The sequence below is a fragment of the Miniopterus natalensis genome, chromosome 10, assembly GCF_054644295.1.
Source record: "Miniopterus natalensis isolate mMinNat1 chromosome 10, mMinNat1.hap1, whole genome shotgun sequence".
NCBI lineage: Eukaryota > Metazoa > Chordata > Mammalia > Chiroptera > Miniopteridae > Miniopterus > Miniopterus natalensis.
The window spans coordinates 43168263-43175994 of NC_142090.1; the positions used below are offsets into that span (position 1 = coordinate 43168263).

General features: G+C 36.0%; 1 non-coding gene across 1 annotated transcript; it reads left to right on the forward strand.

Annotated features, from left to right (window-relative positions):
- The first annotated feature begins 5541 nt into the window (after positions 1 to 5541).
- Positions 5542 to 5667, forward strand: LOC148092243 (U6atac minor spliceosomal RNA). The gene has a single exon (XR_015715228.1). It is a non-coding gene; the product is annotated as a U6atac minor spliceosomal RNA (small nuclear RNA).
- The last annotated feature ends 2065 nt before the right edge of the window (positions 5668 to 7732 follow it).

Genomic DNA, 7732 nt, shown 5'->3' on the forward strand with positions numbered 1-7732 from the left:
CCAGAGCCCATGTTTTAGGTCACTATTTAACATGGCCTCTAAGTTAAAGACATTTTACTCAGAAAACAATGTGCCCAACACAGTCAAAAGAGATAAAGGAAATTCTCAGGAGAGACAAAGGAAATAATAATAACTGTACAACAGACCCAAAGAAAAATAGTCAAGATTGGAACAGAAGAATGAAGGACTTTAAGAAGAATATCTCCAGAGAAAAAAGTGATAGTTTATCTGATATATTTGATCATAGTAAAACTCTATTGAGATGATGGCCTGGGAAGATTTAATCTAAGCAAATGAAATAATGAACTATTTTTAACCAGAAAAAAACTAAAGTGAATAATAAAATAACCATAGTTTACTATCTACTTCAGAGATAAAATCATTTATGTATTTATAGTATGTATATGTTGAATATTGATTTAACCAAAAGTTGTAATAAAAATATTTTTTTGAGGCAGGACTTTCAACTATGGTGGAGTGAAGAGATTAGAAACTTTTCTGTCCAAAAACAAGTATAAAACTGGACAACACTGTCAAAAAATAACAATCATTTAAAGGCTCTGTAAATTAACTAAAGGCAAACAACGAATTAAGAAGTTCGTATTCATGAAAAACTACTAGAACTCTGAGTAAGAACGGTGGAAGCTTGCTGCCTTCTTGCCTGAGGCTGCTCCCAGCCCCTCCAGCTCAATTGGTGAAAAACGTAGATTTTTCCAGGATAGAGCTGGCTGTAAAAACCAGCAGCTTCACAGCTAGAGGGGACTGATCTGATTGGGAGCAAAGAGCAAAAATCTATCTAAGTCATTGTTAATATTTGTAGCAAACTTGGTAGGAAACAAACAGGAAAACTCCATAGTTAGACAAGACTAAAGTGTGGTCTGGTTATAGAGAGAGGTACTGGAAATGAGAGCACCAAAGAAGTATTAAACAAACTCTCTATACATTCCAGGTTGATTGAGATGCTATGTGACTGTGTTCATGAAGCTCAAAAGAGTCAATTAGAAAGTAAAACTTGAAGCAGACTTGGAAATGTCTGAATTTCCACTGACAGAGAGTGGAAGCTTTATGACGAGGAGTGTTTAAACATAACCTATGACCAACTGTTGGCTAATTACTAATATGCACAAACACGTGTGATTCACAGGAAGTCAGAATAAAATAATAATCAAAAGAATTAAAAAAAAAAAAGGCTGAGCAGGGACATTAGCAGCTACACGTTGCAAGTTATTAAAACAACACCAAGCTGCTGATATCAACATATTAGAATCCAGGATTGTAAAATATTTTATCTAAAATGTCTAATTTCCAACACAAAATTCTGAGACATGCAGTGAAACAGGAAATGTGATCATAGTTGGGGGGAAAAGCAATCAATAGAAACTGACTCTGATGTTGAACTTAGCAAAGACTTCAAAGCTACTCTTATAAATATGTTAAAAGAAATAAATGAAACCATGCTTCAATAATTTTAAAGGAAAATATGGTATGACTCACAAATAGGAAATCTCAATAAAGAAATTGAGACTATAAAAAAAAGAATCAAATGAAAATTCCAGAATAAAAAATTATAATAACCAAAATAAAATAGTCACTAGGTGGTCTTAACAGTAAATTTGAGATAATGGAAGAAACTAAACTTAAAGATAGATCAATAGAAATTATTTAATCTGAAGAACAGAGAGAAAAAAAAGGTTGAAGAAACAAAGAACAGAGCTTCAGACACCAGTGGGACAACCTCATGCATACCAATACATATATACTTGGAATCCCAGAAGAGAGAAAAGAGAAAGAGAGGCAGAAAAAATATCTTTTCAGATATTTCATTGTTAGTGTATAGAAATGCAACTGATGTCTGTATGAAGATTTTGTATCTGCAACTTTACTGAACTTGTTGATTAGTTCTAACAGCTTTTGGTGAGCTCTTTAGGATTTTCTGTATAAAGTAAATATTATATTATCAGCAAACAAAGGAAAATTTAAGTCTTTCTTTCCAATTTGGGTACATTTTATTTTGTTTTCTACCCTTGTTGCTCTGGCTAGGACTTCCAGTATTAGCCAGAATTAAAAGTGGGGAGAGGAGGGCACTTTTGTCTTGTTTCTGATCTTAGAGAAAGAGCTTTCAATCTTCACCATTGCATATGATATTAACTGCAGACTTTTCATATATGGCCTTTATTATGTTGAGGTATGTTCCTTTTATACAATTTGTTGAGTGTTTTTCTCATAAAAGGATGTTGTATTTTTGTGAAATGTTTTTTCTGCATGTATTGAGATTTTTTAAATCTTTTATTCCATAAATTCAATGTATCACTTTTATTTGTGTATGTTGAAAATCCTTTCATCTCTGGAATTAATCCTGCTTGATCATGGTGTATGATCTTTTCAATGTATTGTTGAATTTGTTTTGCTAATACGTTGTTAAAAATTTGTATATCTATATTTATCAGGGATATTAGAATTTAGTGTTCTTTTCTTGTACTGTCTTTATCTGACTTTGGTATCAGGGTAGTGATGGCTTCATAAAGTGAATTTGGGAGTATTTGCTTATCTTCAATTTTTTTGGAAGAGTTTGAGAAGAATTTATCATTTCTACAATCTATGCTTGGTTCTTTTTTATGATTTCTATCTCTGTTAAACTTCTCATTTGGTTAGTGTATTGTTTTCCTGATTTGCTGTTGAATTGTCTTTCTGTATTTTCTTGTAGCTCATTGCTTCTTTAAAACAGCTATTTTGAATTATTTATCAGGTAAATTACAGATCTCCTTTGGGTTGAGTTACCAGATTATTGTGATTCTTTAGTGGTACCATGTTACCTTGATTTTTCATGGTACCTTGAAGTTTTGCATTGATGTGTTCTTAGTCACCTCCTGCATTGTTTTCTAACTGCATTTGGGAGAGAGATGCCTTCCATCAGCCTGCTAGAGATTCTGAGGCTTTATCACTTTCTATGACTATACTTGCACCCTCTTGTGGCAGAATTTTTAAACTTGTATGCCTTCTCTGGATCTTGCAATGTACCAGCTTTTCTTTTGTTTTCCCACACATAACCTTAACACTCGAGTCTATGGTCTTTCCCTGGCCTGCAGATTCAGCCAACTTTCTGTGTGTGCCACAACCCACTCATGCCACTGTCGGGAGCATACACAGGGAGCTGGCCACAGGGTTGGGGGGGTGACGCATGTGGAGCACTGTGAGTGCCCACGGGCCAACTGTAGTTATCTGTGGTGAGGCACTCCCAGCAGCTTGTGGGCAGGCTTCTTGATGGAATCTACAAGGCAGTTAGGATCCATGCCCCTTTAATGTCTTCCAAGAGTTCTATCTGCGACTCCCCCAACCTCTTCCCACTCTCCAAATTATAGAGCTCCTGATTTAGTATTCCTGATGAGATAAGAAACATGCACATTTGGCAGGCACAACTGGGGAGGTAGTATACTCACTCCCATGCTCTCCCCTTTACCTGTGGGATAAATCAAGGGCCAGGGAAGATCTTCCTTCCTTATTGGCTCTAAGCTGTGTCACCTTGGGGAGGGGTCATGTAGGTAAAGCCAAACTGTTCTTCTGACCCTCTCCAGTGCATTCTAACTCATATTATTTTGTTCTGACAGAGTGCTGGAACTTATCCTCTGGAAACCTGGACAAAGGCTCTCTCCTCTGTGAGTAATTATCTTGTCATTGTTCACCAGGGGCTCCCAGATCATGACCAAGAGGAGCCAGTTCATGGGCTACTGCAGGGTCGATAACCAGGACCCAGATCTGTCTGCCCACATGTGGGTGAGACTTTTCCCAAGTCACTTGGCATATGGCCTTAGATCCCACAGCTCCCTCAAATGAATTTTTGTTAATATGTGGGACAAAACAAGGAATGTCTTATGCTGGTATAATGCAGACATCAGCCCCTATTCTCTTCTTAATATCTCCTTATCCTAGTGTATAATTCTTCACTGACAGTTTTTTTTTGTTTGTTTGTTTTTTTTTTTTTTTGGTACCTTATAGATATCACCTGGGTTTTTTATGTTGCTGTTTCCTACAAGCAGAGCCCAAAGTAGAGATTTTTAAGTAAAAGCTATTTAATGGCTTTACTCTAAGTGATATGGGGAATTAGTGGTGAGTTTTGAGTAAATATAGATAAAATAACTTAGATTTTGAAAGAATCATTTCGGCTGCTGATGTTTAAAATAGATAAAGGGGAGTAATGAGTGAACTCAGTGAAATCAGTTAAAAGCTATTGCAATAATCTAGGTGAGAGATAATTGTGACTTGGACCAAGTGGTAGCAGTGAACATGGTAAGATATGGTTGGCTTCTAGATATATTTTGGAAGTAGAACTGACAGAATTTGCTGCCAGATTGGCAATAATATGTAGCAGAAAAAGTCGCTTAAAGGAGAACATCAGGGTTTAGGGAAAATCATTAGAAAGATCAGAAGTGTCACTACTATCATGAAGAAGACTAGTAGGGGGTAAATTTTTTTCAGTTTTTGACATGTTAAGTTTGGGATTCTCATTAAACATCTGGTTAGAGATGGTGAATAGGTACTTGAATATTTAAGTCACTATAACAAAGTGAGAAATTTAGGTTAGAGATATAAATTTACAAGTTATTAGCAAGCATATATGTGGCATTTAAAGCTGTAAGACTCAGTGAAATCGCCAAGGAAATGAGTGTAGATATAAAAGAGAAGAGGACCAAAGTCTGATTCTTAGAGCACTGTAATATTACAAAGTTAGGAATAAAGCAGAAAAGGAAATGAGACTGAGAAGGAGGCAGGCAGAAAACTAAGAGATTGTGCTCGGCTGGGAGTGGCTCAGCAGTTGAGCATCAATCTAAGATCCGGGAGGTTTTGGTTCAATTCCCAGTCAGGGCACATGCCCAGGTTTTGGGCTCAATCCCCAGTTGGGGGGGTACAGGAGGCAGCTGATCAATGATGACTCTCATTGTTGATGTTCCTATCTCTCTTTCTCTCTCTCCCATCCTCTCTCTAAAATCAATAACGAAGTGATCACTCTGTCAAACCTTCTTGTTAGGTTAAGTAGGTAAGGCCTGAGACTTGATTATTGGATTAAATGAGAGGAAGACACATTGGTGACTTGACAAAATAGTTTTAGTAGAGTTGTTAGACAAAAGTCTGATTGGAGTGGATATAAAGAGTGAATGAGATCCTGACTTGGCATCTCTCCAGAGGGCTCAGAGAACATACAAAATAAGAAGGAAGCTTGAAGGCCAAGCTTCTCTTTCCTGAACCCCAGGGCAGGCAAGATCAGCTGGCCAGCATACAGGTGAAGAGGGATATGATGGACTTTTGACTGAATGACAAAGCAGGTCATCTGGGAGCACAGTGAACACTGTTGGGCAGTGTGGCCCTGAATTCTTCAGTTTGCTGAATAGACTCTGCTAACTTCTCTCTTGGGACGTACTCCAGAAGAGCCAGGTGTGATAAGTTGGAGAAACCCAGCTGTTCCAGGGGTTTTGCTGGAAACTAATTCCTGATACTTGAGACACACTCTGGAAAGTCTCTCTGCCTCCATCTTGCCAAAAAGAGTGATTGGAAGAGGAAAGGAGAGAAGGTCAGCATTTTTGTAGACAAAGGTGGAAGAGGCCCTTGGACCTAACAACACATTTACGATTAAGGAATTGTCACCTACTCTGTGGTATATAACCATCATATTTTTATGCTAAATGAAATAAGTCAGACAGAGAAAGACAAACTGTATAATTTCACTTATATCTGGAATCTAAAAATAAAACAAAACAAAACAAAAAAACCCAACAAAACAAAAATAGACTCAAAACAGAGACCAAAGGGATGATTGCCAGAGGGGATGGGGGTGGGGGGATGGGTGAAAAAGGTGAAGGGGAATACAGTCAATAATTTTGGGATAAGTTTGCATGGTGAGGTGACAGATTACTATAATTAGTGGGGTGATCACATTGTAAGGTATTTAAATGTCCAATCATATTGTGCACTTGAAAGTATTATAACTAATATAATACTATATATCAACTATACATAAATTGGAAAGAAGAGTGAATGGGAGAAAAAAATTAGAAAGATCAAATATAAGCCACATTTAATAAAATTTTATATAAAGAAATATGGAAGTTGAGCATTAGCTGAAGGAAGATCTTGGGTCAAGAGGAAATAATTTTAAAAACACACAGAATAAACGATCTTCTTTATATGCTAATGCAACAGTTCTAGTAAAGAAGAAAAATTGTGCTACTGAAGAAGTAATATTTGTTCAAGTGTTGCCCTAAAATAGATTATGAGGGATGGGATCTAGTTCATAGCTGACAGTTGGCATTTGCTAGAATTTTTATATCTTCTTGATGAAATCACCCATTTATCATTATAAAATATTCTCTTTATTTCTTGTAATTTTCCTTGTTCTGAAGTCTACTTTCTGAAGATTAATTAGCTACTCCAGCTTTCTTTTGATTAATATTAGCACAGTATGTCATTGTCTATCTCTTTACATTTAGTCTCTAAATGCCATTATATTTAAGGTATGTTTCTAATAGACAGCATAAAGTTGGATCTTGCCTTCTTACCCCACTTGACAATCTCTGCCTTTTAATTAGAATGTGTAGGACATTTATAATTAATGTAATTATCAATATAATTGAGTATAAATATACCATATTGCAATATTTCCTATTTTTCTCATGTATTATTTTCCTTTCTCCCTCTTTTCCTTTCTTCTTTTGATTGAGTAGTTTCTTTAAAAAATTATTCCATTTGTAGGTTTATTAACTATACTTCATTGGCTTATTGGTTTTGAGTAATTTCTCTGGGCTTTCAAATATAGTTCTTTACATTATCAAAGTCTACCTTGAAATATATGTTACTTCACATATATGGTAAGAACCTTACAAAAATACACTTCTGCCTTGGCCAGTGTGGCTCAGTGGTTAGAGTGTTGGCTTGCACACCAAAGGGTTGCATGAGTTCACCCTCCCCCCCTCCGACAGTCAGGCATGTTCAGGAGGCACCCATCCAAGTGTCTCTCTCACATCGATGTTTCTCTCTCTCTCCCTCTCCTCCCTCTTTCCCACTCTCTCTGAAAAAGCAATGGAAAGAATATCCTCAGGTGAAGATTAACAAAAACAACAACAACAAAAGTACACTTCTTTTACTTCCTCTTCATCTTTTGTGCAATTGTCATATACTTTACTTTTACATATGTATAAACTTCTCAATATATTGTCATTGTTTTTACTTTAAACAATTATTTTTCAAGATATTTTTTAAATGAGAAAAATTCTGTTATATTTGTTTATATACTTATCATTTTTGTTACTCCTTTGTGCAGACCCAAATTTCCCATCTGGTATTATTTTTCTCCTACCTGTAGAACTACTTTTACTCTTACCTGTAGAACTACTCCCAAACCAATAAATACAAGTGGCACACACAATGGTGGCCTCATCTGGCATAAGAGCCCAAATCTACTGGCAATGAATTGTCTCAGTTTTTGTTTGAAAATGTTTTTATTTTGTTTTAATTTAAAAAATATAAATGTATTGAGGTATATTTGTCTTACTAAAAACTGCACAAATTTAAAGTGTACCATTAGAGAGTTCTAGTCAAGATGGTAGAGTAGGTAAGTGCTATACTTGCTTCCTTCCATGACCACAGCAAAATTTCAACTGAAGTATAGAAAAACCAACCTGGAGAACCATCTGAAGACCAGCTGAACAGAAGTCCTATAACTAAGAATATAAAGAAGAAGCAA